The 11,750-nt window shown below is 43.3% G+C and overlaps 1 protein-coding gene across 1 annotated transcript in view; it reads left to right on the top strand.

Moving 5' to 3' along the window:
- Nucleotides 1-11,487: 11,487 nt before the first annotated feature.
- Nucleotides 11,488-11,750, top strand: part of SH3RF1 (SH3 domain containing ring finger 1) — a 188,652-nt gene continuing 188,389 nt past the window's right edge. Inside the window, exon 1 of the mRNA XM_084625390.1 lies at nucleotides 11,488-11,655. The gene's annotated coding sequence lies outside the window, so the exon portion shown is untranslated. The remainder of the gene's footprint in view (nucleotides 11,656-11,750) is intronic.

Raw genomic sequence — 11,750 nt, 5'->3', positions numbered from 1 at the left:
TGTTAAATTCTTTTTGCTTCTGTGGAATTGTTTTTCTTTACATGTTTTAGAACCAGAGTGTAAAATTAATTGGAGGAAGAGGGTCAAAATCCTTTGTTCTCTTGGCTGGATTATCAATTTAGGAATCCACAGTGAGATTCCCACTGATGTCAGTGGGAGATTGTACAAAGATCAGAGGTAAATGGCAATGATGTATTACCTAAACTTTCAGTTGTTATTTATTGAGTACCTTAGTATTGTCTCATTCAGTAGAAAAATTAACTTCACCTTTACGACCCATCCTCTTCCTATCTTGTGTTTCTCTTCTTTCCCCATCTTTTCTCTATTTCTCTTTGTCTTTACTACATGTCTGCATTTCATTTTCTGCAACAACTCTGTTCTTCCCTCCAGGCTTTATTCTCTTCCTCTTTCCCCATTTTATCCACTAAAATTATCAGTAGTAAAGTAGTTAAGCCTGACATTTCAAGTGTCTATAGAGATAACTATACAAAAAAATTAATTGGGAATGGGGAGATCACACCTTTTAAAATTCTTTGTTTCAAGCTGTCTACAGACTCAGATGCACCCTTTGACACTGGTTTTAGTTCATATTTTCAATGTTATCTTTGTAATTGTTTAGAAACAAAAAAAATCCCAGATTCTGCAGGATCTGAATATGCCATTCAGACCACAAATATACATCAAACTAGGTGTTGGATGCTTTTGTTCTAAAATCTTAAACTTCCACAAAATTCCTGAGATGAAATCCGAGCCCAGTGATGTCAATGGAAATTTTGCTATTGACTTCATTGGGACCAGGATTTCACTTAAATGTGCGTTACTTCTAACACATTACCTACGCTAGGCACGGCTTGCTTCCTATAAGAGTAGGAAGTAAGTTTGGCCATACTGAGTGGACTACAAGCTTTTAAGATGATGGGAGTACTTTTGCCAGTTAACTGTTTATGCAGAATCCATGCATATTTTTCACATTTAAAAAAGAGAATAATCTTAAGGCCTTCCAATCAATTCTGAGTTCTCCTAAATCCCTCGAGCTAATTTAAGGCTGCATGAAATAGTAAATAAGAATATTATTCGAGTGTGGAAAAATTAATCTCTCCACATTTTAAAAAATATTAATCTGTCTAAATGTACACTATAAGAGGATCAAGACAAATGTTTGCAGATTTCAATCTATGTAGGAGAATTATTTTTTTATGTCAATTGTTTAAATACTTGGTTGGGAAGTAACACAAAACCCCAGCCAATTATAAGAGGAGGTTGTCCATAACGTGTGTAGTATCTTGAGTGTAAGTTATGGCAGTTTATTTAAAGAAATGCTCTTTAGGCTCAGAGCTAACTGGGCCTTAAAATTATTTAAGGAAGGAGATCACTTGTTGAGAATCTAATTTTGCAATGACTTTCTATTGTAGAAAAAAACTAAATACTAAAAATTGGCCCACTGTGGGTCTGATCCTTAAGCCCTGTGCATTTGAAATTCCTGTTTACTGCAAATTGAGTTTTGAGCTTCTTTTCTCGATTTCTTCACTCCTTCCCCCCATCAGACCAAACTGAGCAAGCTGAAAACTAGGAGGTGCTTGGTATGCAAAGAGACTTAAGAGCTGCAAAAAGATAGATATTTCTCCACGACCGCTTCCAGCATGGGGACAATCAATCTGCCAGGCAAAGGCGTTCTGATTCAGGACATATTGTCAGAGCCTCTGGTCCCTGCCACATCAACAGATTCCATCAGAGATGCCTCCACCAGGATGGGTTTGTCCTCTTCTTGAATCAGCTCTCAGGACTCAGTAAACCGGATTGTCCTCTGCAAAAAAGGCATTTCAGGAGTAAATAAAAAAAACTTGCCCACACCTTGAAAGGGAAAAAAGCCCCAGGGTCGCATCCCAGTTGTGTAATAATCAGTCAGGAAGAAATCTGGCGTCTTTCTGCCTCCCTTTCTTCAGAGGGGAAGATGTGGGTCTCTAAGGGATATTCCCTTGCACTTGCTCTCCAATTATGTTTTAATTGATGAGGGTTCAGGACTCCTTACATGGATTAAGATTCAAAAGATATTAGACAATAATAGCTAATGACCCAAAGTGGGTATGACAACACTTTTTCCCCAAATGACCAACCCTCTACCCCCACAAAAGTAAAAAAAAAAAAAAAAATCCCCACCAAACATGCCTAGATCTTAATCCCTTACAAAGCTCTCACTCCTCCGTCAAGGAAAAGGAACCATTGGTTTTGGATAATGTAAAATTCAAGCCAGAGAGGCTGGAGAGAGATTCCTCCCCACCTCCACACTAGACTTAATCCCAACTGATTTAATTCAAGAAAATTTCAGACATCTGTGAAGTTGCCACCTGGTTATCCTTTGATACCTTTTTTATATTAAGAGCTACAGACTTGACCTTTATCCCTCTGCAAAAGCATCCTTATGTTCTTGGACTGGGGATTCAGAATGGAAGATTTTTATGTGGTTTCCCTTGAATGATCTCTGCCTCATTCTGATCCATCCAAAGCAAGTTCTCCAGTTGTCTATGCAATCACCTCTTCAGGAACCATGTATGTAGCTAACACAGTGAAATGAGATGTAGATATAGAACATTTATACTTAACCTCTTAGTAAAAATGTTGTTTTCCATACAGGTATGGCACAATTGTTCTTCTTTGAGTGATAGCTCATGTCCATTCAACTGAGGCGTGTGTGCTCGCAACATGCACCGGTGCCAGATGTTTTCCCCTCAGCAGTATACGTAGGGGACCGGCTCTGGCACCCCATGGAGTGGCGCACATATGCCACGGCATATAGGGTGCCGCTGGCCTCCTCCGCCCTCAGTTCCTTCTTGCTACCAGTGACGGTGCATGGAACTGTTGCTGCTTCAGCTAGCGCTGTTGCGTCTCATTCACTCAAACCTATTTACCTCTTGTATATTATTGTATATAGTTCCCCTAGTTTTAGTTTCCCTATTTGTTAGAGACTTAGTTAGTTAGGGACTTCACCTTGGGATAGGGCATGCCCCGATCACCAGGCTTTAAGCCCTGTGATCGCTGTAAAAGGCCCATGCCCATTAGTGATCCACATAACAGTTGTTTACAGTGCTTGGGCAAAGGTCACATTAGGAATAAGTGAAGAATCTGCAAGTCCTTCAAGCCCAGGACAAAGAAGGAGCATGACATTCACTTGAAAGCGTTCCTTATGGAGTCTGTCCTTACCCTGATGCCAGAGCGGCGCTCTGATTTGGCGCCGAGCACCATGACCTCTGTGCGCAGCGCCCCACTGATACCGTCTGCGCAGCACTGGTCCCCTTCCATGGCTCCAGCCAAGAAGCCTAGGAAGACGGGGTGAGGAAGGTCTCCAGTTTCCCGCAAGGGAAAAGACAAGTCTGAGGTGGACCAAGGCCCTGTCTGGGGCCCCTCTTCACCCCCTTCGGGATCTCGGGCCCCAGCTCAGGTTGAGCAGTGTAGCCCAGTCCACTCACCACCGGCTACCCTGGATAGTGACGGAGGTCCTTGTCAGCTCTGGGTGCCGTCCACCCCGGAGGCCCTGAAAGCGGCGCAAGAGATTATGTCCCTCCCGGTGACACCCACTCTGGCCCCTGCAGGGTCCTGGTGTAAACCTGCATTTGGACCACCACAGTCTCCACATATATGGCAAAGATCCCCATCCAGTCTCTGGACCTCGGACAAGGGCAGAGAGTCTCGAGGTGCAGCTTGCCAGTAACCAGGTGCAGACCTCTGGAGGCACATGCCCCCCCCCAGCAGGAGTTTTGGAGTTGGCACCAGAATCTCCGCAGCACCGATACTGCTCCAGGGACAGGTCGAGGGACAACGGTACTGTTCCCTGGACTGTCGCCAATCCCCCAGGGTGGCATCACTGCATGTGGCTGCAATTTCATGATGCCAAACCCACTCTGGTTCCCAGTCCTGCTCCACATCCTGGTATCGCTTGTTAAGTGTGAGGCGTAGATCACCGGCTGGGAGCTGTCGTGGATCTGCTGGTCACCGACACCCTGATCCATGCGCTTGTTGAGGTCAGCCAGATCCAACTTGGGGAGGAGCGGCTGGTACCGATCGGAGCAAAGCCACCACTCAGCTTGGTCTTGGTTGTAGGGGAGCGACCCCTCGGGATCTAGCTCACGTTCGCAGTGAGGTTCCCTAGCTGCAGGACAAGCTCCAATACCTACGTCGATGGCACCGCAGCCGGCCCCATGGTCTCAGGCTCCATGGCCGGCACAGTGGTATCCATGGAACCCATGGGGATTCACTCAGCCCTCCCAGGCCTCCTGCTTGGTATCCGGAGCTTCAGAGAGACTGACTACCTCCCTCTCCCACCCCCTTTCCAGTTCAAGAGACCTTGGCTGCAGGCACCCTACAGGCACAGGAGGAAGTGGGCGAGCAAGCCGCCGGACCACCTCTGCTTGTGGAGAACCTCTTGGTACTGGCTTTCTCCTCGTTGTTGCCAGATGTGGGTGTAGTGGGGGTCCTTCCACTGGTTCCCCAGGATGATGCTAAGGCACATCAGGAGTGTTAGAGGGTTGTCGCCAAGCTGGGCTTCCAGGCGGACTCCCTCTTTGATGTTCTCTGCCCCGTAGCCCCGGCCAGGGTAGCTTTGCCCCTATGTGAGGGGGTCGCAAAAATTACAAGTGCCTTCTCTGGAAAACCCCCTCCTCCTTGCCTCTGGTCTCCAAGAAGGCAGAGTGCAAGTACTTTGTGCCATTCAAGGGTCACAAATACCTTTATAAAAAGAAAAGGAGTACTTGTGGCACCTTAGAGACTAACCAATTTATTTGAGCATAAGCTTTCGTAAGCTACAGTTCACTTCATCGGATGTTGAACACAACAGGCAGAGCATGATCCTTGGCCCTCTGCCAAGAAGCACTCTGTCTCTGGGACTTCTGCATCGGACACGGAATCCATCCAGAAGTGGGTCACCTTCTGGATGCCAGGAATACGCTAGCAGATCACCGAAGCAGGGACTTCTCTCACCACGAGTGGGCGTGCCACCCGGAGGTGGCGGTCACGATCTTCCAGAGGTGGGGAATTCCACAAGTGGATTTGTTCGCCACCATGCAGAACAGGAAGTGCCACAGGTTCTGCTCCAGACAGGGTCTGGGCAAGGGCTCCCTCTCCAATGCCTTCCTCCTATTGTGGGCAGGAAGCTTGATGTATGCATTCCCTCCGATTCTGCTCATCAGCAAGATCCTAGCGAAATCAGGAGGGATGCACATGGGAGAGGTTGCATATCAGGTGTCTTCGGCCTCTATTCTGAGAGTATGGGACCATTCCCTAGAGCAAATGCAAGACCAGGTACTGGTTCCCAACTATGTGCTGAATTCCCCAAGATGATGGACGGTCCCAGAGAATGTCAGCAGGGGTCTTCTGATATGACTTCTAGTCCTGCAAGTTCTCACAACAGACAACAGTCTGAAGGAAGGGTGAGCCCTTCTTGGGACTTGGAATGATGTAAGGTAGCTGGAGCTCCAGGGCAAGAACCACAGCATCAAGCTCTTAGTTTGATAATTGTGAGCTCCATCACTACTGAGATTCCAGAGCTCCCTAGAAGGCAACTACATCTTGGTCCAGCCAGACAGCATGGCCCCTTCATTGCATACTTAAACAACCAAAAAGTGGATACAAGGAGGGTAGCTCTACATGCAGAAGTGATGGAGACAATGGAATGGGCAGACAAGACTCCCACTTCCCTAAAAGCAATACATGTGAAAAGAGAGCTGATCCAAATGGCAGGCTGGCTCTGCAGATGCAAAGTCAACTATTCAAAATTATGCCTGAACCAGGAAGTCTTCATTCTGGTCTTACAGACATTCGGTCTCCCCTCAGTCGACCTCTTCGCCAATCACAAGAATGAAAAACAGTCAAAATTCTTCATCTGGGAAGCAGACCCCAAGTCCATAAGGACAGATGCTCTATTGCACAGATAACCAAAAGTCCTGCTTTATGCATCCCCATCCTTCCCTTTCCTAGAAAAGATGGTCCAAAAGATAATGTGAGAAGAAGCAAGGGTGACCGTGGTAATTCCATACCAACCAAGGAGAGAATGGTTTTCTGATCTGATAAAACTGAATCTGGAACCACAATTGCAATTTCTGACAAGACCAGACATCATTTTCCCAAGGCCTATTCCTCAGTCAGATGCAGATAGTCTTCAAGTAACAGCCTGGATACTGACAGGGAAGCACTAGCTACATGTGGCCTATCTTTCAATGTGATCAGGACTCTGCTCTCATCCAGGAGAATTTCCATGCAAAAAACCTACTCCTCCATGGGGACCAAGTTCAGTTTGTTGTGCAAAGCATGCATCACAGATTCAAGGGCTCCTGGGATTCTGGCCACTCCAGACTTCCTTCAGGAAGGTGCGGATAAGGGCCTTCAGCCCAGCACTGTAGCATGCCCAGTATCCGCCCTCAGAAGTGTACTATTTGCAGGATCCTTGTCAGAATGCTCAGGTATCCAGATTTCTCAGAGCAATCAGACTTGCCAGTCCAGCGGTCGGACAGATCTTCCCTAAGTGGGACCTACTACTGAGTTGAAAGCCTTAACCAACCATCCCCTTGAGCTTCTGACTGCCTTCATTCTGTCCAGCACCAGAGCTTCCAACCAAGAAGCAGTGGCACACTCTAGATGTCAGAAGAGCACTAAAAACTTATAACAAGCATACAGAATTCAAAAAGAGATTGGGCTTCCTATTCATTTTTTTTCATCTTGAAGTGCTAAGGGCTTACAGTGTCCAAGCTATCCCTTTCTAGATGAAACAGACTATGCACTTTTGAGGCATACAAGCCATCCAGTGCACCTATTCAAGAAGGAATCAAGGTGCATGATCCCTGGCAATCTCATGGGCCAAAAGAGTGTGCGCTTTCACTGCAGAAATCTGCAGAGCAGCTGCATGGTCATTTGGCTAACACTGCTGTCATACCTTTTAAGACTTGTTTCCACCAAGGCCTCCTTGCTAGGAAGGTGCTGCAGGTGGTAATATAACTTTTTGCCACTGCAGCAGTTCAAAAGGGGTGTTTGTGCCTTCCTGATATCTTAAGAAAATAAGAACGGCTGTACGGGAACATTCCAGTGGTCCATCTAATCTAGTATCCTGTCTTCTGACAGTGGCCAGTGCCAGATTTGTCAGAGGAAATGAACAAGACAGGACAATTTCAAGTGATCCATCCTCTGTTGTCCATTCCCAGCTTCTGGCAAGTGGAGGTTTAGGAACATCTAGAACAAGGGGTTGTATACCTGACCATCTTGGCTAAGAACCACTGATGGACCTATCCTCCATGAACTTATCTAATTATTTTTTGACCCCAGTTATACTTTTGGCCTTCACAACACCCCCTGGCAATGAGTTCCACAAGTTGACTGTGCATGGTGTGAAGAAGTACTTCCTTATGTTTGTTTTAAATCTGCTGCCTGTTAACTTAATCAAATGGCCCCTAGTTCTTGTGTTATGTGAAGAGGTAAATAACATTTCCCTATATACTTTTCCCATACCATTCATGATTTTATAGACCTCTATCATACCCATCCTTAGTTGACTCTCTTTAAAAAGAATGGGACTATTCATTTTCGATCTCTCTTCATATGGAAGGTGTTCCATACCCCCAATTTTTGTTGACATTGTCTGTACCTTTTCCAATTCTAATAAATATTTTCGAGATAGTGACCAAAACTGAACATAGTATTCAAAGTGTGGGTGTACCATGGATTTATATAGTGGTGTAAAGATATTTTCTGTCTTATTATCTATCCCTTTCCTAATGGTTCCTAACGTTAGTTTTTGTTGACTGCCATTACACATTGAGCAAATGTTTTCAGAGAACTATCCATGATGACACCAAGATCCCTATCTTGAGTGATAACAGCTAATTTAGACCCCATCATTTTGTACGTATATTTGGGAATCTTCTTTTCAATGTGCTTTACTTTATACTTACGAACATTGATCTTCCTCTGCCATTTTGTCAACCAGTCACCCAGTTTAGTGAGATCCCTTCGTGACTCTTTACAGTCAGTTTTTGACTTAACTATCTTGAGTAATTTTGTATTGTCTACAGATTTTGCCACCTTACTGTTCATTTTTTCCAGATCTTATGTTCACTTTTTTATCCCTCCCTACACTTGTTCACTGCTCGCTACTTCCCATATGCACCAGAATTGTAGGAGAGACACTGGGCTGCAGAATGAAAAATTTCTTACCAGCTAATTTCCTTTCTGCTAGGAGCATCTCTCACAATTGTACCCATCCTGAATGGCTTCACAGCCAAGGGGCAGCATTTTATTTGTATCACATAGGCAGTGGCCTACTGTACGTAGTTAGTATTATTGTTGCTAATAATTTTCTAAATTTTCTTTTTTTCACTGCTTTGGAATGAATCATCTGGCAGCAAGCAGCAGAAGGGGTCATAGATAGCATAGGCTGTGCTGCAACTTTGAGTCACCTCCAGAAACTGCGGACAGGAAAGGAATAGCCCATATGTATCAGAATTGTGGGAGGTGTTGCTAGCAGAAAGAAAATTATCAGGTAAGAAACTTTCCATTCCTGCTCAGTTTGTGGAGACTGTCTGTCATAAATATAAAGGGAAGGGTAAACCCCTTTAAAATCCCTCCTGGCCAGAGGAAAAATCCTCTCACCTGTAAAGGGTTAAGAAGCTAAAGGTAACCTCGCTGGCACCTGACCAAAATGACCAATGAAGAGACAAGATACTTTCAGAAGCTGGGAGGAGGGAGAGAAACAAAGGGTCTGTGTCTGTCGGTATGCTGCTTTGGCCGGGGATAGAACAGGAATGGAGTCGTAGAAGTTTTAGTAAGTAATCTAGCTAGGTATGTGTTAGATTATGATTTCTTTAAATGGCTGAGAAAAGAACTGTGCTGAATAGAATGACTATTCCTGTCTGTGTGTCTTTTTTGTAACTTAAGGTTTTGCCTAGAGGGATTCTCTATGTTTTGAATCTAATTACCCTGTAAGGTATGTACCATCCTGATTTTACAGAGGTGATTCCTTTATTTCTATTTACTTCTATTTCTATTAAAAGTCTTCTTGTAAGAAAACTGAATGCTTTTTCATTGTTCTCAGATCCAAGGGTTTGGGTCTGTGGTCACCTATGCAAATTGGTGAGGATTTTTACCAAACCTTTCCCAGGAAGTGGGGTGCAAGGGTTGGGAGGATTTTGGGGGGAAAGACGTGTCCAAACTACGTTTCCCAGCAAACCCAGTTAGAGTTTGGTGGTGGCAGTGGATATTCCAAGGGCAAAGGATAAAATTAATTTGTACCTTGGGGAAGTTTTAACCTAAGCTGGTAAAAGTAAGCTTAGGAGGTTTTCATGCAGGTCCCCACATCTGTACCCTAGAGTTCAGAGTGGGGGAGGAACCTTGACACTGTCTCTTACTATATCTAAGCACAGCACATTGGGACCCCTGATCTTGTTTGGAGCCTCTAGGTGGTATTCTAATAATTTAGAATTAAAATTTAAAATGTACTTTGAAAGGCAAGATTCTATATAATATACACGCATATGTACATACAAGTGATACATGTTGTCAGATAATCTGATCAGATTCAAAGTAGCCAGTCAGAGTTACAGAGCTTTTATGATTAGAAGTCAGTTAATGAAAACAAAATCCACACATCAAGTTTACAGTATTCTTGACAAGGTTTTGTATTCCTGTTGTGGATAACACCATTTGTCAATAATTCATGTTCTAGCTTCTCATGCCCCTTTTGGCTGGCTTGCTCCTTACTCTACCTGAATATTGTATGTTTGCTCTTTATGCATGTTCTCAACTGCCTTCCTTCTAAAATTTAGAAACAAACCTTGGACACGGGTGATGGAAATTTGTGATCATTGTCAAACTTCTGGCAAGGGTGTTTTCCATGTTTCTTTGCAAGAGAAATGATCCACTATATTAAAAAGCTTCTAGAGCAGTGTTTCTTAACTTTTACTGCAGCCTGCACCCCTTTGGTTCTCAAAATATATTCTCGCACCCCTTATCAAAAATCATTGAAGTAGGTCAGTTCTTTAAACCTAGATATATTTTTGTTTGTATATTACAGTAATCGTTAAAGTATAATGTTAATAAATACATAGGTTTGATGAAACAAAGTAGTTGTACTTATGTGCCTGTGCTTAATTTGTGTTTTCGATGATTTACCTTCTAAAAAAAATCTGGCACGTTTTGCACCCCCAGAAAGGGTATCTCGCACCCCCAGGGGGTGCATGTACCCCATGTTAAGAACCACTGTTTTAGAGGAACTTTAACTGGAATTGAGCTGTTAAAGCTCCTGTCACTGTGCTCAGATGATACCCTTTGCCATTGGTTAGTTTTGTAATTAAAGTATTCCTAATACTTGCTTTAAATTAAGCATGCAATATACTGTACTTTGGTACACTTCATTGTAATTTTTTAAAATATACTCCATTAAGGCTGTAAAACAGAAGAGAAAACACATTTTGCAGTGGCCAAGAAACCTGTTATAAGCCACTACATTATTCAGTTTGACTTATATTAAACATGCTTCTAGAAACATGCAATGCTTAGCTTACTGGTATGCATTTTAACTTCTCTTACACCATCTGGGTGCCAATAAACACAATCCTGTATTTGATGCAGTTCTTCCGAATTGGGCAACTCTAAGATAGGGACAGCATATATAAACAGAATGCTCTTCTGCCCCCATATATCATGGAACTATGGGATGCTGCATGGAGATCATGCAAATATGTATGAACAAGGGAAGAGGAAAGTAGGGGGAAATACTACTACTCTTAACTGTCGAAGTCATTAAAGCAGAACCTAAAATATTCATACAAGGATGGGGGTAAGACCACTAAATCATAATTGCTGAATTGAATTTAAGTCACGATTTCCAAGAATCAAAAAACACATCTAGTAAATGAAATAGCCTTAATAAAATTACTATAATTTTTATAAACTAGATTATTTAATTGTAGGTGATTTGTGGCTTAAAACATTAGCTTAAATCACGTCTCATGAAAATGTTTAACAAGACAGCCATTCTTGCTTTTAGATCCTTCCCCACTGTCATGTTAGAAATGCATTTTCTTGTCTTTTTAAGGATGGAATTGAAACACTGGGACCAGTATAGATAGTTGCCACAGGCTTTCTTCATAAATGCTCTTTGGTTAGCAGACAGTTAGTGTCAGAGGTCAAGACTAACACAGAGGAATGTTCTGCATTTGAGGGAGCAGCAGAAGTGTCTAAAGTATTTAGTGATTAGAGAGGACACAAAGCATCCTACTTAGTTGTTCCTCAGACACTTTTAAACACCCTCATCTCTCATACTAAATAATGTGCCTCCAAGGCATTTAAAATGAATCCAACTATTAAATTGATGTCATTTCCTGCTAAACTAGCTATGCCCTTATGGCTGGGATCCAAGTCAAAGGCCAGTTGTTCATTTCCAGTATATTCTTAGAAGTAGCATAGTTGATCATTCATGGGAATAAAATGCTAACAAAAACTAAAACTTGCTTGTCTCTGTTAAACAGCTGGGTCACAGAAAAGGAAGTTAAAGTCCTGCCTACGGTATTCAACACTCCAGCAGAAGTGTTCATGTGTGCCACTAAATAGCAGTAGCTGTAGTTCCCATGGAACAGTACCCATGGAATCAATGGATACAGACCCTTGCTGTGTGATCAGGTACAACCTTATATAATTCTGAACCACACCATAGGTCAGGAGGGAAAAGCAGTCGCTTACTTGCAGTCCTGCTTGTCACCTTACACCCCTGCTAT

The sequence above is a fragment of the Lepidochelys olivacea genome, assembly GCF_965140295.1.
Source record: "Lepidochelys olivacea isolate rLepOli2 genome assembly, chromosome: 4".
Classification (NCBI taxonomy): domain Eukaryota; kingdom Metazoa; phylum Chordata; order Testudines; family Cheloniidae; genus Lepidochelys; species Lepidochelys olivacea.
This window is presented reverse-complemented; position numbering and strand designations above follow the sequence as displayed.